At 43.5% G+C, this 27592-nt stretch overlaps 1 long non-coding RNA gene across 1 annotated transcript in view; it reads right to left on the bottom strand.

The window, feature by feature from the left end:
• Positions 1-27592, bottom strand: part of LOC124777087 — a 502342-nt gene that overhangs the window by 102100 nt on the left and 372650 nt on the right. Inside the window, exon 4 of the long non-coding RNA XR_007015682.1 lies at positions 383-408. This is a non-coding gene — a long non-coding RNA (uncharacterized LOC124777087). The remainder of the gene's footprint in view (positions 1-382; positions 409-27592) is intronic.

Genomic DNA, 27592 nt, shown 5'->3' with positions numbered 1-27592 from the left:
CCTCAGAGCGAAAGCAATCCGCTAGGCTGTGGCTAAGTCATGTCTCCGCAGAGTACTAGGCCCAGGAATTATGCAGAAGGACTTCTGCGCAGTTTGGCAAGGTAGGAAGTGAGGTAGTGAAGGAAGTAAAATTCTGAGAGTGGATCGGGAGTCATGCTTGCGTAGCTCAGTTCTCACAGCAATTGCCCACAAAAGGCAAAGGTCCCATGATCGAGTCCCGGTCCGTCACAGAGGTTTAATTTGCCAAGAAGTTTCAGATTAATTGCACTGAATATCAGAAAGTCTCCAAAAGACTGATATAAATTATTAAGATATTTAGGCTGCGTACAGTAATAATAAAGGTAATCAAATTAAAGTAAAAAATGTTTAAAACTGTACTTACATGAAACAGCGCTTGTGCAGGATAATCTGAAACAAATAAATGCGTACTTTTAATTTTAGGTCAACACATACTGCTGAAGCATAGTTTGTTTTCTGCAATATAGGACGAGTTCGTGATGGCTGCCACTGCACTGTGAAAGAACGCACAGATCACAAAAATGCCTCCGAATACAACGTATTTCAAAATGGGTGAATCTTTCACTTTGCCGTGGTAGTACGCGCCAATAAATTGTTCACAGCGTCAGTTCTGTCGGTACCTGTCTCCTTTCCAAACTTAACATAAGCTCTGCAGCGCCCTACGCCGGGTTACCACACCTGAAAAAAAGGATGAAGCGGAGAAATAGCTAGTCACTGCCAGCTGGTAGTTTGTGAGCTGAGATTGGTTCAAATGGCTCTGAGCACTATGGGACTTAACTTCTGAGGTCATCAGTCCCCTAGAACTTAGAACTACTTAAACCTAACTAACCTAAGGACATCACACACATCCATGCCCGAGGCAGGATTCGAACCTGCGACCGTAGCGGTCGCGCGGTTCCAAACTGAAGCGCTTAGAACCGCACGGCCACACCGGCCGGCTATGTGAGCTGAGACTGGTCGACTCTCGGGAAGGGACGTTTATGAATTGTCAAATGTTTGAGTTTACTGGTCGGACAATTTCTCGATTCCAATTATGAAACAATCTTACAGCGAACTGCAGTAAAGGATATTTTACATCCACACAGCGCTGGCAATCAGGTAACAAACAAATGCAAACTAGCTAAAAAGAAGTAGCTTGACACATGTCTTGCGTTTCACGAACAGAAATTGTTCCTCAGTAATGTTTGGAAATATATTACGTAAAAGTGACATGCAATACAGCGGTCATGGTTGCACTGATGCAACACAATCGTCCTGTCTTGTTCACAGATATATATTTTCATACTATTTCTTTAATTTTATACCTTGGCTGCGTTCACATTTGAGTTAATGGTGACTCGTTTCGATCGTGTTTGTTCATTTTCAAACCATTATCTTAGCGTATGTCGCCATTATTCCGCACAACAATCACTTTCGGATAAATTTAGATCTGTCATAGGTCTTAGTCGGACAGCTTGTGCCAACGTGAAGAAGGTACATACATCTAAGACTTGAGCCACGATTAAATTCAACCGCAAGTGCTTGCTATGCGGAATAACGCCAATATACGCTACGGTAATGATTTGAAACCAACAAATACGTTCTAAACTAGTCAACCATTAATTCAAATGTGAATGCAATTAGGTTCAAATCGTTCAAATGGCTCTGAGCACTATGGGACTTAACATCTACGGTCATCAGTCCCCTACAACTTAGAACTACTTAAACCTAACTAACCTAAGGACAGCACACAACACCCAGCCATCACGAGGCAGAGAAAATCCCTGACCCCGCCGGGAATCGAACCCGGGAACCCGGGCGTGGGAAGCGAGAACGCTACCGCACGACCACGAGATGCGGGCAATGCAATTAGGACAGAAAATTAAAGCAATTGTAACATCGAATGAAGTTGCTGTTCCTTCTGCAAAAACAACGTTGTAATTGAACTTTTTTTAAAAATTACTTCTTACGTATTTCGCCTGCCATCTTCAAATAACAAAAAGTACCAGAAGACGACCGCAATTGTGTTAATATAGCTTACCCGCAGTGTTGTTTTCTGATACATAATTCTTGTCGTGTAAACTACGTGATTCAATAAAAAATATTTGTGATCAAGACAGGACAATTGTGTTATAATACTAATGTTTGGCGCCATATATGTGCTGAGGTGCAGAATCTCTAGCTTTGCCGAACAGAAGGAAGCTAGCTTAGGACCCATAATAGAAAGTCTATAACGAACTCTAATTCCATGTTTCAGTCTGACGTTAATCTGGTGTAAGACAGACTGCATCCCGTTTGTAACCAACAAGCGTCACTCGAATGTATAAGGTTTCCTGTTGAGGGTGTTGTAAGCTTATTCTGAAGCCTACCACGATGGATTTTTTCTTCTGCATCCTTTCAGTCCTAAGAGGACGACTGTACGTAATGCATACGCATGCTGTTCTGATTATCACAATGAGAAAATACATCGTTGAACACTGTAACTCAATATGGATAGCCATTAGCAGTCTTCGTGTCACATCTCAATTGTGATGTAAAAGTAATGCTAAAGTAATACTGTTAACTGTGCTTCGGTAATTAAATAAATCGACATGTGTACTTTAAGTAACAAAGTGTCACAATGACAGGTGAGATGTGGAGGATACGTATTTTCAAACTCCATAGGTTATGCTAATCAATTCTTCCTTTGCTCTACAGTAGGAAACTATCAGTTCACCGGGCCATCATTAGACAGTGACGGGTAATGAAGGCAGATACGAAAGTATGCAGAGAATCACTGGGACAGAGTCCGTGATGCACGACATAGAGTGAAGGTAATCTACGACTGTCATGATTTCATTTTTGTCACCAATTGCTTTTTTATTCATTCTCTGCGAGGTAATGAACTGTTCCCGGCTTCGCCATATACAGTGAGCTGTGCGTGCGTTAGTAGTGATACCTGCCGCTCATTAAACTTCTCTGTGCTTCGTATCATAGCGACACGTCCACTGGCATCTCGCCAGAGGCAGTGTAGCCGCTCGCCGACCGGATTTAACTGCACATGCGCTCTGCTGGGAATTGTTTTTCTTGCTGTTCCGCAACGTAACTAGGGTAGTCCACCAAGGATAGATGTCTGGTTCATCATGCTACGGATGGCGATTCGTAATTGAAAGATGTAAAAAGCATTACGCAGCCAAACAGAAACTCTTTTTGCAATTTTGTCATGTGATGACATGGTTGGAGACTGTGGCAGTTATTTGAAGAAAAATGATGATGGTGTTGAGACAGCAACCAGCCACAAATTTATTTTCAGTTCCTTTATTCAAAAGGTACCGTTACCGGTTTCGAATCATTACGATTCATTTTCAGACGGTTTTCACGCTTTCATTACAACATGTGGTGCGTTTTTTTACAGATTAATTGTTCTAAAATATAAATAATACATGATTATAAGCACGCCACACAGATGGTTGCTTTACAGATTTGCATTGGGTGTGACTTAGGACGTCCTTGACAACCTTTGACACTGCTGACATCCTTTGACGTTCTCTAAAGGCATTGTGGGGTGTGCCCACATTAAACGTGATCTGATCACTTCCGAGCGCAGCCCAACAGAAATATTCCCTTTCGTGTACATGTTGGAAACACGAAATTTGAACTTTATCCGAAGCAGCTTAGGGTGCTTATACTTTTTTAGAGCTCCTATTTTGTGTCCTCCTGTGGCGTGATCACTAGGGGTTACGATATGCGTGGATAAAACGACAAAAGGTCCCTCTAAGACTTTCCCCCCCCCCCCCCCGTCCCCTCCCCGCCCCAGCTCGACAAAACCCCAAGTTTTACCCCCCCAATTTTATTGAGATTTTTAAAAATGTACCTGGCAGACAGAGCCCTTGACGAAGGCCCAGGCGCTTCCAAACTCGCAACCGCTTTGACATTCTCTGATTCCGGATGGCCTACTATCAGGCGCAAGAGCAGTGTGTAGCCTGCCTGCAAGCACCTAATATCCTCACCCTGGGTTCTGTCTGTACAGGTACATTTTTAATGGCTGCTGAGCAGAAGAATTCAGATAAGCAGAGCCATCAGAAAATTTATCCTGTCCCACTGTACAAATTAAGTTGTTCTACTGAACCATTGTTGCCAACAATAGTTGAAGAAATTACGCGAATCCAGCTGGTGAAATCCGAGAGATAGTCATGACCTATTGAGAAGTATCAAACGCTGAAACAAATAACGCATGTTCAAACTTAGGTATTTAGGTATCTGTGTTGTGCATCAGAACGCAGCACAAACGAGTGGGTAGAGTTGTGTGACAAATGAAAAGCATTAGATATTGTATTCATAAACAACTTGCTATACGCCTCCACCATAAAACGCCTCCACGTTTGGAAGTCAGTGAGAGCAATACTTCAAAACAGTACACAGAGAGATCTGAAAGTTTTGCAAACTATGCAATGCGTAAATAACACAGCTATCTCGTAATTATGGTACTTGGCCCAGACATTCACCATAACACTGCTAATACCAGGCAAGATAGCATCAGCTGTCCGGTTGCTTGTGCAAAAGATCGAAATAATAAAAATCCTAGAAGTGATATATAAAAACGGAGGATTAAAACTTATCGAGTATTATGGTATAATCTACTGCTGTTTTCACGAAAAAATGTTGTACCAAAGCAACTACGTTACTGAAAGCCGCAGAAGGTCTTTAATTAAAGAAACAGCACAAAAGGGTGAAAAGCGCCAATCGATGTACGAGCTATCAATTGTCACCTGCAACAATAGCGAATGTTCTTTATTGAATACAGCTACACGCATAAAATAGTAAACCGAAACGTCACATTCATATAACTGTAGATGTGTTTTCGTCATGTTTACGTTTTAATCCGCTCACTAACGTAGTGCACATGATCACTAACTATCTGTGCACATAACTAAATTGTAAAGCTTGCAACTATGGATTTATCCTTAATTGTAACATTCGAACATTTAGAGATCACACCATTTTTTGAACAATCCTTACTACATCTGGTACACTTAATCACTTTAAGTAGTGTAACCTTAACCTTCTGGTATTGCTTCCTTCGCCCATTATAAATTATTCTACAATGATTTTTAACCAAAGGGAATTCTGCTGCTTTATTGAGGTTTCGGCACAGTGTTAGCTCGTGTACTATTTGTGTGGTGACTTAGGTGTCCCTCTCTTGTTCCAGTTCCTGGTTTCAAGAGTTTTCACGACAGACATCATATCTGTCAAGGACAGATGTGCTTGTGTGATACTACTTGAGGTGGTGCGGTAAAGAAAGCGAATTACCCTGCTGTTTACGATGAAGGAATGGTCGAGGATGACGAGTCATGGCACAACCGTCACTTTCGCTGCTACCCGGCGAACTTCGCAGCTGGCTTAGTCATTCCCTGAAATCCTAGCTGATAATGTCGAGGTGGCAAATAAAGTTTTAAATTTTATCCCTCAGAGTATGTACTTCTACCTGAAGCCCTCGTTGTTGTGGCCGTGCTGGCTAACGTACGTGGGTGGAAGGACACCTGACGCTTAATTTTTAGGGCCGGGGGGACCTCCTGACGAGGGAGCTGGTATGGCCCTTGACATATCTACTCAGTACTTATAATAGTAGAGTGAATATTGTCTGTGTGTATCTTCCATCTCCTCCTAAACCCCTGGATCGATTTTTACCAAACTTGGTACACGTAACGTTTACTGTCTGCAGAAGTACTGGGGGGGGGGGGGGCATAAGGGGACGGTGGACAGCGATTGGGAGAACAGAAGAGGGAGACAGAGGGGGGAGGAGGAGATGAAGAGAGGCGGAAAGAAAATATGTGTGTAATATGTGTGGCATACACGTGCACAGGCGAAGCTGCGGTTAAAAGGATAGCATATATTTTAAAATGAATGCCTGTATGTCGTTCCACATCTCCTTCTAAACCATTTGATCAGTTACAACAAAACGTGGTATACATATCACTTACCGTCTAGAAAGAAGCGCTGTGTTAATAAGAACCACCTACTTCCCGTGGGTGTGAGAGTGGGGATGAAACACGGCTGACGGAAACATAACTCACGAACGTCCGCATCAATTTCAACCAGATTTTGTATAAATATGCCTTACTTTTTTCAGTTTTCGCATAATTATTTTCATAAAGATATTGTGGGTGTATCATACATCTACCACCCAAAGGAGTGGGGATGGAGGTAAGATGGAGTGACTTGTAGAAATATGCTATAATGACCGATTTGAGTTTCGGATTTATATTTCGCGGGGTCACTAGGCTTCCTGGTGACAGTCTCGATGACATTTCACCCTTAGGGGAAAGGTGCGGATGCAGCTACAGTCACTTGTTATCACATGCCCGTAATGCCTAAAGTAATTTCCACGACACTTGGCGCAAGTATCACTTTCCATCTCGAAATAATTACTGTGGCAGTAAGACACAGCCCATACCCTTACGGTTGAGGGTAGGGATGAAAAGGTGCCGCATAAAAACATAACTCAGGAGCAATTTCAACCAAACGTGGTATTTACACGACTCATTATTTGCATAAAAATGCTGTGGGAGTAAGATGTCCCTACTCCAGCTTGAGGCGGGAGCGACAGTGAGAAGGGGGGACATGTAGAAACGTCCGAAAATGGCATGTTGGTATTTTTTCCTTTAATTAATTGACTTGGAATACTTTGAAACCACAAAGGGCAAAGTGTCGGCCACTTGTGTTGTAGCGGTTCTTAATATGGCTTGAGTACTTATAGATGTCGCTGCAGGTCACGATGACGACGTAACTTGTTTGGCGGGGCATCAGGTACATAGTGTGAGGTTGAGGGTCGTCGTAAAGTCATAGAATCGGTAAGAAAAACAATCGTCTGTTTGTTCATTACAAGCAGTACAGCAGTTGCTGTCAGCGCTTAGCACCGAGCGAGGTGGCGCAGTGGTTAGACACTGGACTCGCATTCGGGAGGACGACGGTTCAGTCCCGCGTCCGGCCATCCTGATTTAGGTTTTCCGTGATTTCTCTAAATCGCTCCAGGCAAATGCCGGGATGGTTCCTTTCAAAGGGCACGGCCGACTTCCTTCCCCGTCCTTCCCTAATCCGATGAGACCGATGACCTCGCTGTTTGGTCTCCTTCCCCAAAACCAACCAACCAACCAGCGCTTAGCGGCGCAGGCTGGTCGCGGGCGGCGGTGCGCGGATAGCTCAGAACGCGGCCTCAGGAAGCGGCCGGCTCACGGAATCACGATGCTGGCCGCTGCGGTCACGAAGCGTTGTCGGCAGGTCGGTTAGTGCCGCGACAGGCGGGGGTCGCACCGACAGCGAGCTCTGTAGTCAGTCGGTTATGCCGCTGGCGCAGATGCTCGACTCAGCGCAAGGTAGCACCTCAGCTCGGAGACGAACCGAAGACCCCAGCGTAGTAAGCAGCGTCACGGGCTGGCGAACGCAAGTGTGCAGCAGCCAGCAGAGATTGTGCAAACAGGGCAGGCGACGGCTCGGCAGCAAGGGTGGTGCAAGTGCGAACCCTGGATCCGAGTAGGAGGCCTGAAGTAATCTGAAGTCCACCAGCAATGGGGAGGTGGAGCCAAGTGGCAGTAGGCTGATGACCCACAGCAGGTCGACAACTGTCGTGGAATACCTCTCGGTGCTGGTTGCGGACAATGACAAATACTGCATAGCCTGGGCGGGCGGTTTTTCCCGCCCTGTTTTGACTTGACATCATTTTTTACCCCGGTTGCAGAAGCGCGCCGTGCCACTCTCGGATGCGGTGTGGCCCCGTATTGCGTCGCGTCAACAGTGTGTTAACAGCGTCAGCTGGGCCACTGGTTACAGGCACCAGGTTGAAAGGCAATGTCGCAACGATGTTGTTATGTGGATCAATCACACCGTGTTTCGGAGTCAAAGATCATATCACGTCACACGTCTCATGGTGTATAACAGCGGAAAATCATACAGTTGGAAGCAACAGCCATTCTCAAAATGGCGATCAGTTATCATCGGAATTACAAGCTTGATCAGAATTCACATGAAACTGCAGGGCAAAATTCGCTAATCTGGATGAAATATGTGTACAAATATGTGAAATATGTTATATACGAGGGCTGTTGGGAAAGTAAGTCGCGAAATGGACTTAAGTGTTGAGCGCACATCGAACGCCTAAAGATGCCTAGAAAATACTCTCTCCCGCCAAGTATGGGTGCCTGCCGTGAGATTTCGCCTGATTTCACGCAGCCCCCACATGACGTAACTGTGATGCATTTCCTTCTTCATGAAAGTTCTCTCCGCACACTGCAGGGGCAATGAGGGCGATCCTGCAGTGTTTTCGATGGGAAGTGGTTGATCACTAGCCATACGACACTGATTTTCATCTCTTCTCAGATGAACCGCTGGCTACAAAGACGACAAACTGGCATATACAGCGTAGAAAATTGTCAGAAAGTACAGGCGGGTACCTTCTATGACGAGGGTTTTGGATATTCGGTGCAACGCTACGACAGACGTCCAAGTCGGAGCGGCGACTATGTAGAGCCGGCCGGGGTGACCGAGCGGTTCTAGGCGCTACAGTCTGGAACCGCGCGACCCCTACGGTCGCAGGTTCGAATCCTGCCTCGGGCATGGATGTGTGTGATGTCTTTAGGTTAGTTAGGTTTAAGTAGTTCTAAGTTCTAAGAACTTCTGACCTCAGAAGTTAAGTCCCATAGTGCTCAGAGCCATTTGAACCATTTTGACTATGTAGAGAAGTAGCTGGAAGGTGTTTCTACGCGTTGCAAATACAGCAGTTTTCATTATTAGTGTGTTTTTCAGTTCGCGACCGATCGTTCCTTACCTGCTGAATATCCCCCGTCTATCCAGTGTGTGTGTGTGTGTGTGTGTGTGTGTGTGTGTGTGTGTGTGTGTGTGTTTGTGTGTGTGTGTATGTGTGTGTGTGTGAAATACATGTAATATTCATTTTTAAGTTATGTTGCCTCACCAGATTAGCGCCTTGAGGCTCTGTGTTACATATGACCAGGAACAACACATACCAAGTATGTTACAGAAAGTTCACAATAACAATAAAGTGCGTTAAGAATGCTATAGATTAATTCAAGGCATTGGAAGCGCAAGGGACAAAGAAAGAGGAGGAGGCTGAAAAGTCGATGACAGTAGTTGCTAACAGAGAACAGAATTCAAACAGAGAACTTTATAGACTAGGGGGAGGGCAAAGTTGCAAGGGAGGTGACGTTCACGAGAGAGAGCTGCAGACAAGTATGTGGACGAACTGGTATTACGATAGAAGGTGGATCATTCGCCGCCTTTTGAAGTGTGAAATGATTTTAATTTCTTAGGGGTTTCGAGGGTGATTTTTCCTAGGTCGTGTTTCTGAGACAGAGAATGGTTTAGAGCACATGGCAGTGTTACGTGACAGTGCAGAGAGGATTTTAATTCGTTGAGAACGAGTATTTCTGCTGTGCTGTTCAGAGAGTGTTGCAAGAGTTGAAAATAAATAAGATGGAGTGCAATGACTGAGAAAACGATAGAGCAAACAGAGGATCTAGTATTCTATAGTTATAATACGAAGCCACTATTATCGATCGTTGGCAGGAGTTATCTTTTCGATATTGGGGAACGTCACAAATATATTGCACACAAGTATTCATCTCTTGTTCCAGCCAGCTTGAGCTCTCATACAAAAGCCCTTGCAGAATATAATTACAAGAATCAAGTGTGGGGAATATTAGTGACTCTACCAGTTTCTTTCTAAGATCTGAAGGAAATACTTTTTTATATTTCCTTACAGATTGCAGATGTCTGTTCAGCCCAGTCTAAGTGATAGTCTAGAATTATCACTAAGTTCTCTGCAGAAGAACAGAAGGTTGTATGTGTGCCTTTTAGGGTTAAGGATTGAAGATATTCTCTGAACTGAACGGTAGTAAGCCTCTTGTGAGCGACTAAGGTTGCTTGCGTTATAGATGCATTAAATTTCAAACCTATGTTCTGCGTCCACTCTGATAAGGCGAGTACATCAGCATTTACGTGCTGGATAGCTGTCCACAGGTCAGTTGTACTTGCACTTAGGTATAAGTGAAGGTCGTCAGCGTGTGATCCGCCCACCTTTACAGAGATATTTAAAAATGCCCGTGACGAACGCCGAGGCGCTTGCAAACTCGCAATCCCTTTAACTGTTGTGAGTTGGCAGGAGAGCCAACACCGGGTACTAGAGGAAGCCGAAAGGCACGCGTTTTAGCTCACGCAGGCTGGCGTGAGGTCTGGAACAGGACAAGGAATTTAGACTTCAGAAAAACGGACGTAGCTGGTGGAATACTTAACTTTAATCCATTAATGATGAGCGTCGCTCTTGACTGTACATGACTCAGTATCAATAGTAACTGGTAATGGCGCCTTGTTAGGTCGTAGCAAATGACGTAGCTGAAGGCTATGCTAACTATCGTCTCGGCAAATGAGAGCGTATTTTGTCAGTGAACCATCGCTAGCAAAGTCGGCTGTACAACTGGGGCGAGTGCTAGGAAGTCTCTCTAGACCTGCCGTGTGGCGGCGCTCGGTCTGCAATCACTGATAGTGGCGACACGCGGGTCCGACGTATACTAACGGACCGCGGCCGATTTAAAGGCTACCACCTAGCAAGTGTGGTGTCTGGCGGTGACACCACATTTAGTCTCTGATTCCGGATGGCCTACTTCAAATGATTCAAATGACTCTAAGCACTATGGGACATCTGAGGTCATCAGTCCCCGAGAATTAACCTAAAGACATCACACACAACCATGCCCGAGGCAGGATTCGAACCTGCGAACGTAGCAGCAGCGCGGTTCCGGACTGAAGCGCCTAGAAACGCTCGGTCACAGCGGCCGGCCACTAACGACATAAATCGTCTGGGATTCCCTAGCAACTCACAAATAATTCGCGGAGGCATGTAATTTAGATCTACTAAGGGGACGACGGAAAACATAAAAATGATCACAAATAACTGATCACAACGCCCGCCACCAGAGTCGCATGATGGATTTACCATCGCACGTTCGATATGTATCGTTTGGACCCCGCGACTTCGATAGGCAATCATTCTTGGAAATTACCTAAAGCTCGTCCGCCCTTTCGTGTAGTATTGCTGCGTGATAATGAATCTTTACCAGATACTACATCGGAAAAAGTTCAGAGAAGGGCATCTCGTTTTGTATTATCACGAAATAGGGAAGAGAGTGTCACGGACGTGATAAGGCAGTTGGGGTGGTAATCATTAACAACAAAGTCATTTTTCGTTGTGGCAAGATCTTTTTGCGGTATTTCAACTACTAACATTTTCCTATGAATGTCAAAACATTTTGTAGGTTCTCACCTGCACAGGAGAAAAAGATTATCTTGATAAAATAAGATAACTCAGTATTCGCTCGAAAGACTTACGAGTTCTTTTTTTCCTAGAGTGGAAACGACCCTGCTTAGCCGGCCGGGGTGTCCGAGCGGTTCTAGGCGCTTCAGTCCGGAACCACGCGACTGCTACGGTCGCAGGTTCGAATCCTGCCTCGAGCATGGATGTGTGTGATGCCCTTAGGTTAGTTTAGGTTTAAGTAGTTCTAAGTTCTAGGGGACTGATGACCTCAGAAGTTAAGTCCCATAGTGTTCAGAGCCATTTGAACCATTGTTGCGACCCTGTTTACTCCGCGCCAAACACTTGCGTGTGAACTGCGGAGTAGTGAAGAATTGGAAGGGTTAACTAGTGGGCCCCATGAGCCGCGGCGCTGCACACATCGGCAGCCGGCGGCCGGCGCCGGTTGGCTGCCCGTGACCCTGTGTGTGTGCTTGTCGGTCTGTCTGCCTGTCCCGGCACGGCGCGGCGCGTCGCGCCTTCCATTGTGTGCAGCGGCGCGAGGTCGCACCCATCCGCGATCTACCGCAGTCTGCCCGCCTCACACGGGACGTGGCACCCAGCGCGCCCCTGGAGCACCGAGGGTTCTGTGACGTCACGACAGCGAATGTCACCTTGCTTTCACTTCTCGCACGGGAGCAACGCGAAGTCGTACCAGACTTCGGCCCCGTGCAACGAAACCTAGAGCTGAATCGAGCAGATGTCCTACTGCTAGGGCAAAGCCGTCATCAAACCAAAGACCGGTTTGAACACGATAGTGCTTTAGCTTTCCTAGGCGTGGTCCTAATTCAGGTGGTACGTCGTTGCCTCCCTCTCATCTCCGATCTGAAATACCCAGGCAGTTTAACGTGCACTCCGAACCATCACTCACATCAGTATTCTTCACATCAGTATTCTTTCCTAAGGAAATGCAGTCCGAAAACAGAGGAAGTAGGTTACAGTACACTTGTTCGCCCACTGCTTGAATACTGCTCACCGGTGTGGGATCCGTACCAGATAGGGTTGATAGAAGAGATAGAGAAGATCCAACGGAGAGCAGCGCGCTTCGTTACAGGATCATTTAGTAATCGCGAAAGCGTTACGGAGAAGATAGATAAACCCCAGTGGAAGACTCTGCAGGAGAGACGCTCAGTAGCTCGGTACGGGCTTTTATTAAAGTTTCGAGAACATACCTTCACCGAGGAGTCAAGCTGTATATTGCTCCCTCCTGCATATATCTCGCGAAGAGACCATGAGGATAAAATCAGAGAGATTAGAGCCCACACAGAGGCATACCGACAATCTTTCTTTCCACGAACAATACTAGACTGGAAAGGAAGGGAGAACCGATAGAGGTACTCAAGGTACCCTCCGCCACACACCGTCAGGTGGCTTGCGGAGTGTGGATGTAGATGTAGAACAAAATCGTCGGAAATGAAATAAGTGCTAAGTGACACATGAAAGTCTAGGCATTGACTACGGAGAGAACCTCAGACTTTTCAGTGAGTACTCTGGCACATAACCACAGAGCCGCCCACTCAGATAGGACATATTTAAGATTAATCGCCGAATTTGCTTCGAAAGTAGTTTGAAGGCATCCGAACCATAAGGATTTTCTTTGAAATCCTGTCGTTTCAGATACGATTTGATAACTCTAAGTGCAAAAGCGTAGATTGGGAATCTGAACCTCTACAGATGTTTTACTCTGCCAGTCTCTGCATATTCAGTTTTCGTGAAGAAATGAAAACGTGATGATATTTGTTTTCTATGCGTGCACACCATTTCTGGTAGCTCACAGCTTCCCATGTTTTCTGGATCTATGTTCGTTATCCAGTAGAATTAAATTCATGTTGTTGTTGCTATTATTGTTGTTGCAGCATCAGTTCAAAGACTAGTTTGATGTAGCTCTCCACGCTACTCTGCCAATCTTTTCATCTCCAAATAACTGCTGCAACCTACACGGTTTTGAATCTACATACTGTATTCGTCTCTTTTTTTCCCTCTACGATTTTTACTCCTAAACTTTCCACCACTATTGATGTCACAGAATGTGTCCTATCAACCATTCGCTTCTTTTAGTGAAGATGTGCCATAAATTTCTTTTCTCCCCAATTCTGTTCAGTACCTCCTCATTACTTATGAGCCGGCTGGTGTGGCCGAGCTGTTCTAGGCGCTACAGTCTGGAACCGCGCGACCGCTACGGTCGCAGGTTCGAATCCTGCCTCGGGCATGGATGTGTGTGATGTCCTTAGGTTACTTAGGTTTAGGTAGTTCTAAGTTCTAGAGGACTGATGACCTCAGAAGTTAAGTCCCATAGTGCTCAGAGCCATTTAAACCATTTTGAACTACTTATGTGATCTACGTATCTAATCCTGAGCATTCTTCTTTAGCATCAGATTTCAAAAGCTTCTATTCTCTTTTTATCGAAACTGTTTATCGTCCATGTTTCACTTCCATACATGACTGCAATCCAAATACTTTCAGAAAAGACTTCCTAACGCTTAAAGCCATACTCGATGTTAACAAATTCCTCTGCTTCAGAAACTTTTCTTGCCATTGCCACTCTACAATTCATATCGTCTCTACTTCAGCCATCATCAGTTATTTTGTTGCTAACATAGCAAAATTACTTACTCCTTTAAGTGCCCCGTTTTCTAATCTGATTCCCTCAGCACCACGCTGTTTAATTCGACTACGTTTCATTATCCTTGTTTTACTTACTTATATCGTCCTTTCAAGACACTGTCCATTCCGTTCAACTGCTCTTCCAAGTCCTTCGCTGTCTCTGACAGAATTACAATGTCATCGGCAAACCTCGAAACTTATATTTCTTCACCCTGAACTTTAATTCCTACTCCAAATTTTTCTTTTGTTTCTTTTACTGCCTGCTCAATTTACAGATTGAATAACATCGGGGATAGACTACAACCCTGTCTCACTCCCTTCTCAAACACTGTTTCCCTTTCATGCCCCTCGACTCTTATGACTGCCGTCAGATTCTGTACAAGTTGTAAATAGCCTTTTGCTGCTATCCTCAGAATTTCAAAGAGAGTACTTCAAGGCTTTTGACAGCATTGTCAAAACCCTTTCTAGCCTACAAACGTAGGTTTGCTCTTCCTTGAAGCCTCTTCTAAGATAAGTCGCAGGGTCAGTATTGCTTCGTGTGTCCCTACATTTCCCCGGAATCCAAACTGAAGTTCCCCAAGGTTCGCTTCTACCAGTTTTTCCATCTAATGTAAAGAATGCGTGTCAGTATTTTGCAACCATGATTTATTAAACTCATAGTTCGGTAATACTCACACCTGTCAGCACCTGCTTTCTTTGGAATCGGAATTATTATGCTTTTCTTGAAGTCTGAGGGTATAAAATTTATATTTTCAGGTATTGTTTGCATGTTCAAACACGTTACTTATGAACCTTTCTCTGAGAAGCTGCCTGTTCAACGTGTTAGGCCCGTCTGATTCCACTCACAACTCACCAACGTTCTTCCGGATTGTATTGCGTACCTTAGAGGTTCGCTTTTGAGGTTGAGACAGTTATTTCCCGCCAGTGCATTTTCGAAAGCAATATCAATGTGTTTGAGGCTCACACATGTACGCGACAACTGCCGTTGAACAAAAGTTGACGAGCATGGTTTCTGAACGATCATCAGACACGTTGGCAAACACGCCAGTCTCCACGTTAGCTTTCACATCCGTTGTGAGGACAGGCTCGTAACTGCACTATGCCAGGCTGAAACTCTCACCAAAACATCACCCGCTGCCACAAGATCCCGTCCTCCTGTCACAACTGCCTCCTTAAAGAAGAGGACAACGACGCCCTCAACCGCCCTCTGGCCACTGGGTTGTTCGACGGTCAGGGCTCCAGTAGCTTGCCAGCTCCAGTAGCTACCCAGCTAGCAAGGTGACGTAACAACACACGAGATTCGTATTGTAAACGCTCACATCGGTTGACTAACACCCACTGCAGCCGCTGTTTGCAATACATATAGCAGCTAGGCGAAGTGGAAGTGACAAAGAGCTCTACGGTTATCTAGGATTCTGCTATCTCTAATCCTACAGCTGTTCAAAGGGGAGTGGCAGACGATTCATATAGCAAACACGACTGACGTACTTCCACACACGTTAATCTGGGTTAACATCCGAGCAATTTGGGAGCACTGGAAACACTCTCAAACTCGTCGTTGTTCTAGCCATTTGCAGACACTGCTCTCCATGCGTCAAAGCGTATTATCGTGCTAAAAGATTCCAACCTCTAAAGGGAGGACAGTTATCTACATCTATACTCTACGAGCCACTGTGAAGTGCATGGCAGAGGGTACGTCCCACTGTACTAGTTACTAGTTCTTCTTCTCATTCCATTCACGTGTGAAGCGGGGAAATAATGATTGTTTAAATGTCTGTGTGCATGCTGTCGATTATCTAATCTTGTCCTGACGAACCCTATGGGAGCGATACATAGGGGGCTGTTGTCTCTTCCTAGAGACATAATTTAAAGCCGATTCTTGAAACTTTGTCAGTAGGCTTTCACAGGATATGTTGTGTCTGTCTCGAAGAGTTTGCCTTCTCTGTATACTTTCGGTATCCCCTATTATTCCTTATTGGTACGGGTCCCACAGACTTCAGCTATATTCTAGGATGGGTCACGAGCTATTTGTAAGCAATCTCGTTTGTAGACTGATTACATTTCCTCGGTATTCTACCAATAAATGGAATCTGATACCTGCTTTACCCACAACTGAGCCTATGTGATCGTTCCATTTCATGTCCATACGAAGCGTTACACCAAGGTAATCGTAAGAGTTTACAGAAACCAACCATGACTCACTGATATTATGTTCGTAGGATACTATGTGTTTTTCGTTTTGTGAAGTGCACAATTTTACATTTCTGAAGATTTAAAGCAAGTTGCCAATCTTCACGCCACTTCGAAATCTCATCGAGGTCTCACTCAGTTTTTGCACAGCTTCGTTCAGACTGTACTTCGTTGTAGACAACTGCGTCATCTGCGAAATATCTGAGAGTACTATTAATGTTGGCCACAAGATGCTTAATATGCAACATGAACAGCGAGAGATCCATCACGCTTCCCTGGTTCACACACGAAGTTACTTCTACACCTGTCGATTACTCTCCATCCAAGATAACGTGCTGCGTCCTCTCCACCGATAAATTCTCAACCAAGTCACAAATTTCCTCTGATTCAAGAATGTCATGTAGAAACCTGTTCAAGGAACTATGTATTCTAATTACTGCTTCTCAATATACTTATTCCTTAATGAGATTTGTTGGAAGTAATATATCTCTATTTTCAACCAGTAACTCAATACATAGTATCAATACAAGGACTAAGAACAATGTACATGAAGACCTAAAGTCACTTACCTTGGTCCAAAAAGGGGACCAGTATTCAGGAACACGCATTTTCAATAAATTACCAGGAACGACTAAAAACTTGGTTTCAGAAAACGCACGGTTTAAACAGAGTTTGAAAGACTTTTTGGTAGGCAACTCCTTCTACTCTTTAGATGAATATCTTGAAAGACCAGCTTAAGTAAAAATGTGTGTTAGATTTCAGTTTTGACAGCACTTGGTCACAACAGCCAAGATTAGGTATTTTGAGTACGATAAACGTATTAGAAGTGCATAACTGTGTTCATTCTGTATTAATTCTGTAAATATTAACAGTTCGAGTTTACTGTAATGCACTCACATATTTTGGCATCTCCTGGCAGATGATCAGAGTAGTGAGTACTATATTCAAATGTTTTATGTTATCCTTTCTGACTTGTTCATATCCATGAGAATCACCTCATTTTTGGGTCTATGGAATGAAAACTGAATCTAACCTGATGTAATCCAATCTACCTCATACGATCCTATTTTTGATGAGAGAGGTACTGAATCAGACGCTTTTTCGAAATCGAGAAACATTGCGTCTACCTGACTGCCTTGATCCATGGCTTTCAGGATTTCCTGTCAGAGTGAACCTCTGGTTTCATTTGTAACCACGTTGATCAGTGACTTCTGCTCATCTATGTTACACATGAGCATTTAACCTGCTCTGTAAAATCAGAGCAGCGCGCGTGCGCGCTCGCACACACACACACACACACACACACACACACACACACACACACAGAGAGAGAGAGAGAGAGAGAGAGAGAGAGAGAGAGAGAGAGTTTATATTCGAGGATGAAATTAGTTGTACATAAACAATCGCACTTTGAAAAGAATAGCGATGTCCGCAGCTGCGGCCCTAAAAGAAAAAAATACCTTCATTACTCGTTACTGAAGCTGTTGGTTGCTCATAAAAGCAGCTTCCAGCCACAAAAATCTCTGATCACAGTATAATTATCATAAAACGTTTGAATGATAGCAAAGTAATTTTAAATGTTATGTGCAATATTTTCATCCTCAAAACACCTACTCGATAGGCAGATATTCAGTCAAACACTGATTGTACACGAATTATAGACAACGATGTTTGCTTTGTAATTAAATCTGTGTTCCAATTCTAACACGAGCTTTATTTTTCATTAAATGAAATCACTTTGCTAATTAGTTATTTGTAACAGGCCCGCTAGCAACTGCACACACAAATAAATGAAGTACACGTAACCTCTAAACTGATTTGTTTCGTACTGTTCCGGAAAGAACCTTGCAATTAGCTGTGGGGAAATATAATAAACTAAATAACTGATTAACGATCATTAATTGAAACAGAAACTTGTCGTTGTATGTATGGACAATTTATATACACGGAAAACTACAATCGGGGGTTCCTTCTCAGGCAGAACTGAATGTTTTGATCTTACATATGTCATGGTAACGTTACCCAGACCACGGTGCTTGTCTCCACATGTGTACTTGGAGCAACCGTCGTCTTCCTTCCCCAGTGTTTCTCTCTGGAGATGCAGATGTGGACGTCCATCGTGAAAAAGTGACACGTCAGAGACGCAGGGGTTCAGTTTCAGAGATTTTGGGCAAATTCAAAATGTCGTGTGTCAAAGTTTCTTACAGATGCTGTCTCTAGTTTTCTGGAGGGCAAATGAAAAATAACGGTACATAAAATGCATCATAGTATTTCATATGGAAAATCTTGTATTCAGCAGGATGCAGGGTCTAGCCTCCATCGTCAAATGCCGATATGGTTCCTACTCTAGGGCCACGACTCCCATCCTTGTGAAACTAGACTTGTAAGGATGTAAATTACTGTAAAAAATGTACGAGGTGGAATCCAAAATTTTCGGGACTGGTGCTGCCATCCGGAAAGTAGGAGTAGTAGATATTTGCAGCGCTAGGTAGCGAGAGCTGCATCTCGTAAGTCAGTGTGCGGAGTGGCATTCGGCTGGGAGGACGTGTTGCGTGTCCACAGTGATTTCCGTAATACTCTGTGTTTGGTGTGTGGCGATTTTACGATGGATCTGCGAACAGAACAGCGCGTCAGACCGCATCTGATGATCCAACCTTCTTGTCCCGGGGTATCACCGGCGACGAGAGTTGGATTTACGGTTATGACCCAGAGACAAAGCAAAAATCATCCCAGTGCAAGCTCTCCAAGACGCAAAAAAGCGAGACAGGTGAAGAGCACAGTGAAGAGCATGATCATCATTTTCTTTGATACCCAGGGGACTGTGCACGAAGATTTCGTCCCACACAACCAAACAGTGAATTCCGCGTATTACTGTGACATTTTGCGACGGCTCCGTGACAACGTGCGGCGACGACGGCCCGAACTTTGGCGTCAAGGGAACTGGCTGCTGCAACGCGCCCTGTCACACGTCCTTGCTCAACAGGACCTTTTTGGCAAAAAACAACATGGCGATTGTACCCCACCCACCGTACTCGCCAGATTTGGCACCTTGGGACTTCGCGCTATTCTCAAACCTGAAACTCAAGTTGAAAGGCTGTCGGTTCGACACTCTAGAGAAGATTCAAGAAGCATCGCTGGCGGCGATAAAGACACTCAAAGAAAAGGACTCCCAGAAAACGTTTGACCAGTGGCAGAAGCGCTGGAACCGGTATGTACGTGCGGATGGGAACTACTTCCAGGGTGATGGTGATCATTAGTTCAAATGTAAGGTTTTCAACAGATGGCACCACCAGTCCCGATAATTTTGTATAGGACCTAGTACCTGACAGGAAAGAAGAAAAAACACACTATGACGTATCAAACGGCTCTGAGCACTATGGGACTTAACTTCTGAGGTCATCAGTCCCCTAGAACTTAGAACTACTTAAACCTAACTAACCTAAGGACATCACACACATCCATGCCCGAAGCAAGATTCGAACCTGCGACCGTAGCGGTCGCGCGGTTCCAGACTGTAGCGCCTAGAACCGCTCGGCCACCCCGGCCGGCCACTATGACGTATCCATTGTGTTTGTAAGAGCGAGTCACAGATGAATAAAGCCACTTCTACTTCCACCACCACCGATCTTAGACACCCTCCATTTGCTTAGTAGCGCAGACTGCTCAAAAAATCGCACAACTGACAACTGTTGTGGAAGGCGCGTGGCTGCCCCCGTGGTTTGCTTGGGCGGTGGACTGTTCCACCATTTAGAATCACTGTTTACATCTAGTCTGCGAATCTCAGCACTGCTTCACAGGGGGCACCTTCAGTCACGTATTACAATTTCTTCACTGATGTATGGTGGAAAGTAAGAGTGCAGCCTTGCGTACGAGCTTCTCCTTGTCTGGTTTTATCAGTACGACCTCTGTGGGAGCTGGGTAATGTTTGTAGCGTCTGCCCTGAGTCTGTAGTTTCCTAAGCAACTTCTCGCGAGATGCAGGGCGCCTTCTTTCTTTACCAGTTAGGGTTATCCAACGTTTCCGTTATACTCCACAGGCAGTCAAAACAAGCCGGTGGTCATTCGCACTGCCCCCCATTTATAAACTCCATCAACCCTGTTGCTCTTACCTCAGTCAGGCCCATGCACCTGAGCCATGTATTCCTGACATGGTATCAGCCTTGGGGCGATCTGCAGTAATGAGGGGACTCGAAGAATTTTTCAAACGCCAAGATCGCTAGTATTTAGATAACCGGTTTCGGCTAGACCATGTTGCAGTCTTCAGATCTTATGCTTTATAACATTAAATCATCTTTTCCTCAGTAAGTGGTCTTACAAGTCGTATACTTATGTCAGTGTCATGAAATTAATTGGAAATCGGATATATTAATGCGACACACATCAACACCTGACAACTCATGTAAAAACATGATGTAATGTTATGAAGCAGATGGTGGCAACATAGTCTTGCCGAATCCGGTTATCTATATCTAATAAATCCTTTACTAGCGATCTTTGCGTTTGAAAGTTTCTTCAGAGTCTACGCTTGAGCAATACTACAACAAGGGCATGCAAGTGTTTTGTGAGCTTGCCCTTTGTGCACAAACTGCAGTTACCCAGTGTCTTACAACGAATCGTCCCTGTCATTCGCTTTGCCTATAACTGAGCCTTTGTGTGCTTCTACTTCATGTCTGTACACACTGTTACTCCCAAATTCTTGTATGCTATGTCTGTTGTGATTGTTAAATTCCGTAGTCAAACGATACCACGGGTTTACTAGCGCTATGTATCTCATGGAGAAACAGAGCGAGCTGAGTTTCGCAAGATCTCTGTTTACGGAATCCATGTTAATATCATAGAGTGGATTTTCTTTCTCCAAAAAGTCGTAATTTTTGAACGTGAAACATGTTCCATAATTCTACAATATATTGGCATCAAGTCACATGAAGAAACGGGTCAAACTAACGTGACTTAGGAACAACTTTGTTACCGTCAGTGTATTGTCTCTTCCTTAGATTATTTCGTATTTAATTTTGGGATTACAGGGTAATAAGTACACTGTTGCCAGCGAAGACAGGCTTGGATAAAATGGAATAGCAAGAAAACCTCCGAAAATCACGAAAACTTCTTGAAGGATAGGAAAGAGACATCAAAAGTATTGAGAACAATTAAAAGACTCTTCAACAACAACCAAATCGATGAAACAGAAGAGAATTTTAGAAGACATCACACTCGAGAATTTTATAAAGCCTTTAAATCACAACTATCGAAGTTTAAACCTCCTACGTTACAAATAGGAGGATTCGATGGAAAACTAAATTTGAATGACAAATCATGTGCTGCAGCTTTTGGAAATTACTTTTCATCCCTACTGAATGTTGAAAATCCAGGTGCAAAGCTTGATTTCTATCCTACTGTTCCTCCTGCAGATAGTGCCCCTCCCATGTTAGATGAAATCATGAAAACTATACAAGGCTTGAAAAATTACAAATCTGAAGGTGAGGATCGCATCTTGGCTGAAATGTGGAAATACGCATATCATGATACAATGAAACATCTCCATGATATCATAGTGAAGATTTGGGAAACTGAAACTCTACCTCCAGATTGGACCGTAGCAATTATTCACCCACTTCATAAAAAAGGCGATAAGAGTGATATGAATAATTACCGAGGAATGTCTTTGCTACCAACGACGTACAAGATCTTTTCCAGACTGTTGTTAAACATAGCTGAATCAGTCTTAGATCAACAATATGGCGAATATCAAGCTGGTTTCAGGACATCAAGATCCTGTGCAGAGCAGATCCATAACCTGAAATCTGTTATATCATACGCCAAATCAAGATCAAAAAAGTTTGTTGTGGCCTTTGTCGACTTTCACAAAGCGTATGACTCAATTGATCGAGAAACAATAAAGAACACCCTTGCCAAATTTGGTCTAGATAGGAAAACAATCAATATGATTAGCGCCACTTTAAATAACACAGTGTCAAAGGTCAAGTTCAGAGACGAACTATCAGAACCATTTGAAATCTGCGCAGGGGTGAGCCAAGGTGACTTGTTCTCTCCACTGTTTTTCAACTGTGTCTTGGAAAAGACAGTCAGAGAGTGCAAAAAAACCGTACCGCTATGTTATGGGATAGAAATTGGACACAAAAGAAATGGCCTCAGTGGAAACTGTTTGGCTTTTTCTAATTATCTGGCATTCATTGCAAATAATATTGATGAAACCAAGGTTCAAGTGTCCAGCCTACAATCAATTGCTGCTACGACTGGCCTAAAAATAGCATTTAACAAAACTGAATTCATCACAAACATCAAACACGCTCCTCCTCATATTGAAATACAAGAGAAAATCAAGCAGTCGAAGAAATTTAAATATCTTGGAGAAATAATTACACCTGATGGTTCAGAAAATGCAGCTGCAGAAAATAGGTGTTCTAAAGTTGAAGGTGCTTTTCATCCGTGCAAAGACTTATACAAAATCAAAATCCTGCCTTTAAACATAAGCTTTGTCATTATAACACCGTAATTTAGCCCGACAGCTTTGTATGCATCAGAATGTTTAAACATGAAAACTTGAAATAAAAGACCGGAAAATTTTTGAGGAAAATCCTTGGCCCTATCAAAGAAAACTGAGAATCCCGCCGAAGACACAACTGTGAATTATACGAACATACAGAAGACATTGTTACTAGCATGAGGAAGCGGAGAATGATGTTTTTCGGTCATCTGGAAAGAATGAACCCGCAAAGACTTACTCATCCCATTCCTTCATCAATTTCAAAAACAAAATCGTATTCAAAATGGGCAAGCCAAGTTAAAAAGGATTTCCAGGAAGCTGAAACTTCATTTGATGACATTCAGGATCGAGAAGTTTTCAGAGAAAAAGTCAAAATTACTAAAACCCTTATTTCGCTTACTACGCCAGTTCCTCGTCAGGCTTGCAAATGGTCAAAAAAGAGAAAAGAAGCACAGTCAGCCAAAATGAAAATCTACTGGCAAAAGAGGAAAACACTATCAGGGAAGAGATAAAAATCTTCGTGGTCCATAGCAGGCCGAAACGATAGCGGGAAAAAAAAACCACTGTTGCCATACATAATAACGTGTTTATTTGTAGTAACGCTCGCCGAACAAAGACGCAATTACGTTTTATCTATACGTATAATATTCTAAAACTGAAGCTGTTTAGCTGAACCAAAGAAAATGAATTCGGGCCCACTGGAATTTGGAAACTAGGTCTATTATTTTAAGCACACCACATAAAACCTACGTTTAAAACCGCAAATAAAATAGAAATCCTCTAAGTTGTTAGAAAGCGTCATCTTCCCCTTGAAGTTTAGGTCCCACTTTTGGATACTTCTTCAGGAAAGCCGAACATTGTCGAAAAGCAGTGTCGTGTAGCAATACGAGAGCTAGAGAAAAGGAAAATTATTAAGCTGTGGTAAGTGACTGTACAGGAATGGTAACGCTGTCAAATTGCGCGCAAAATATCGGGGTTTACTTCGCCGACGTGGCGGCTTCCACTGGAGTTATAAATGTTTCCGCGCGTCGCGGCTGGCTGTTTACTTCGTAAATAGATGGCTGCCGGCCACGAAACTCTGACAAGCATGTCACCACTCTCTCTGTTGCAATTGAAGTCGTTTTGAGATATGTCTGCGGTCTTCCGGTCTTTCTTTCTCTAAATGTTCACGTTCTTCAATTAGTACACTTTTGCTTCTAAAACACCGGTAGTTTCAAAATGGATATCGGGGTTTTAAGGCATTGCGGCTCGTATTATATGCAACTTACAATTATAGATAAGTCATCAAATGAAAGAGCAAATGGAACAATTTTGGCATTTGCAGTCGTTACAAGCTCTAAAGCCTACATATTAAGATTTACGTGCGAACTTTGAAAACGAAATGTTGCTGCATGACGATGAAGATTTTCTGAATCCTGTAGTCTTCTGTGATGGATCGACGTTTCACCTAAATGGACTCATCTCGTAGTCAGCGAATCCCCACGAGATATTACAGTTGCATAGAGGCTTTCTTAAATTGAATTGTTTTTTGTGCCATGTCCCGGCGGAACGTTATGGGCCTTCCTTTTTCGGTGAAGCAACTCTAAATGGTGTTTCTTATCTTGCTGCGCTAGAACTATGGCTCTTTCCTCAGTTGGAAGACTTTATTTGGCAGCGAGATGGAGCGCAGCCTCACTGCCATAACTCAGTAAGTGACTGGTTCAGCGAAGACTTATCCGACCGCTGGGTTGGCCGCAACGTGCCGCATGACAGACTATTTCGCATGGCCTCCACGTTCACCCCATCTGACGCAATTCAGGGGTTCATAAAGGGTGCCTCCGCTATCAGCTGATTTACCCGACTTAAGAGGCAGGGTTGAAGCAGTTTTTGCAACAGTTACTCCAGACACGATCAACGTTTGGGAAAAACTGGCCTATCGACTCGATTTGTGCCGTGTGACGAATGGTGCTCACATTAAACATTTGTACGAAATACGATTTAGTTTGCGGTTTCATTGGTGTATTATTTATAACTGCAAGCTGAATGTAGTAAACGTTACAAAGCCTTAAAACCCCGCTATTCATTTCGGAACACTCGGTACAGTTGTCTAGGCCTCCTGTTGCCGTGTATGTATGTGTGTGTGTGTGTGTGTGTGTGTGTGTGTGTGTGTGTGTGTCTATGTGAGAGAGAGAGAGAGAGAGAGAGAGAGAGAGAGAGAGAGAGAGAGAGAAAGTGAGAGAGAGAGATGTTCTTATTTAACATGTGTTGATTCGCGTACTTATCCTTTGCCACAACGAAGCATCCCTTTATTAATGTCATCACAGACAGTATCCATTATTTTCAAAACAGACCGGCTTATTTATCCAGCTCTCATAACTGACGATCCGCATTACCAATTTTCGAGCTTTTCAGTGACTGATATCCTCAGCAAACAGTTCAATACATACAGAGGAAATGGACGATGACATCAGGCTGTTCCACACCATCGGCGACAAGATCAGCAAACGCCGCAATGAAATCTGGGTTTTGTAACTTGCTCTCTAGTCAACTCAGAGCATAGATCCGAGGAAATTCTTCTGTCATATTGATTCGGAAATATAGACATTTTTCCATCTCCCAACGAAGTTTCCTATCTACCCTGTTATCCTCAAGACGTATGGAAGTCTAACGCACTGTTGTTGTTGTGGTCTTCAGTCCTGAGACTGGCTTGATGCAGCTCTCCATGCTACTCTATCCTGTGCAAGCTTCTTCATCTCACAGTACCTACTGCAACCTACATTCTTCTGAATCTGCTTAGTGTATTCATCTCTTGGTCCAACACTAAATTGGTGATCCCTTGATGCCTCAGAACATGTCCTACCAACCGATCCCTTCTTCTGGTCAAGTTGTGCCACAAACTTCTCTTCTCCCCAATCCTATTCAATACTTCCTCATTAGTTAAGTAATCTACCCATCTAATCTTCAGCATTCTTCTGTAGCACCACATTTCGAAAGCTTCTATTCTCTTCTTGTCCAAACTATTTATCGTTCATGTTTCACTTCCATACATGGCTACACTCCATACCAATACTTTCAGAAATGACTTCCTCACACTTAAATCTATACTCGATGTTAACAAATTTCTCTTCTTCAGAAACGCTTTCCTTGCCATTGCCAGTCTACATTTTATATCCTCTCTACTTCGACCATCATCAGTTATTTTGCTCCCCAAATAGCAAAACTCCTTTACTACTTTAAGTGTCTCATTTCCTAATCTAATTCCCTCAGCATCACCCGACTTAATTCGACTACATTCCATTATCCTTGTTTTGCTTTTGTTGATGTTCATCTTATATCCTCCATTCAACTGCTCTTCCAAGTCATTTGCTGTCTCTGACAGAATTACAACGTCATCGGCGAACCTCAAAGTTTTTATTTCTTCTCCATGGATTTTAATACCTACTCCGAATTTTTCTTTTGTTTCCTTTACTGCTTGCTCAATATACAGATTGAATAACATCGGGGATAGGCTACAACCCTTTCTCACTCCCTTCCCAACCACTGCTTCCCTTTCATGCCCTTCGACTCTTATAACTGCCATCTGGTTTCTGTACAAATTATAAATAGCCTTAAGCTCCCTGTATTTTATCCCTGCCACCTTTAGAATTTGAAAGAGAGTATTCCAGTCAACATTGTCAAAAGCTTTCTCTAAGTCTACAAATGCTAGAAAGGTAGGTTTGCCTTTCCTTAATCTTTCTTCTAAGATAAGTCGTAGGGTCAGTATTGCCTCACGTGTTCCAGTATTTCCACGGAATCCAAACTGATCTTCCCCGAGGTCGGCTTCTACTAGTTTTTCCATTCGTCTGTAAAGAATTCGTGTTAGTATTTTGCAGCTGTGGCTTATTAAACTGATTGTTCGGTAATTTTCACATCTGTCAACACCTGCTTTCTTTGGGATTGGAATTATTATATTCTTCTTGACGTCTGAGGGTATTTCGCCTGTTTCATACGTCTTGCTCACCAGATGGTAGAGTTTTGTCAGGACTGGCTCTCCCAAGGCTGTCAGTACTTCTAAAGGAATGTTATCTACTCCCGGGGCCTTGTTTCGACTCAGGTCTTTCAGTGCTCTGTCAGACTCTTCACGCAGTATCATATCTGCTATTTCATCTTCATCTACATCTTCTTCCATTTCCATAATATTGTCCTCGAGTACATCGCCCTTGTATAGACCCTCTATATACTCCTTCCACCTTTCTGCTTTCCCTTCTTTGCTTAGAACTGGGTTTCCATCTGAGCTCTTGATGTCCATACAAGTGGTTCTCTTATCTCCAAAGGTCTCTTTAATTTTCCTGTAGGCGGTATCTATCTTACCCCCAGTGAGCTAAGCCTCTACATCTTTACATTTGTCCTCTAGCCATTCCTGCTTAGCCATTTTGCACTTCCTGTCGATCTCATTTTTGAGATGTTTGTATTCCTTTTTGCCTGCTTCATTTACTGCATTTTTATATTTTCTCCTTTCATCAATTAAATTCAATATTTCTTCTGTTACCGAAGGATTTCTTCTAGCCCTCGACTTTTTACCTACTTGATCCTCTGCTGCCTTCACTACTTCATCCCTCAAAGCTACCCATTTTTCTTCTACTGTATTTCTTTCCCCCATTCCTGTCAATTGTTCCCTTATGCTCTCCCTGAAACTCTGTACAACCTCTGGTTCTTTCAGTTTATCCACATCCCATCTCCTTAAATTCCCACCATTTTGCAGTTTCTTCAGTTTTAATCTACAGGTCATAACCAATAGATTGTGGTCAGAGTCCACATCTGCCCCTGGAAATGTCTTAAATTTAAAACCTGGTTCCTAAATCTCTGTCTTACCATTATATAATCTATCTGATACCTTGTAGTATCTCCAGGGTTCTTCCATGTCTACAACCTTCTTTCATGATTCTTAAACCAAGTGTTAGCTATGATTAAGTTGTGCTCTGCGCAAAATTCTACCAGGCGGCC

Source organism: Schistocerca piceifrons, chromosome 2, assembly GCF_021461385.2.
Source record: "Schistocerca piceifrons isolate TAMUIC-IGC-003096 chromosome 2, iqSchPice1.1, whole genome shotgun sequence".
Lineage (NCBI taxonomy): Eukaryota > Metazoa > Arthropoda > Insecta > Orthoptera > Acrididae > Schistocerca > Schistocerca piceifrons.
The sequence above is the reverse complement of the archived record's forward strand: the minus strand, read 5'-3'. Positions and strand labels throughout refer to the sequence as shown.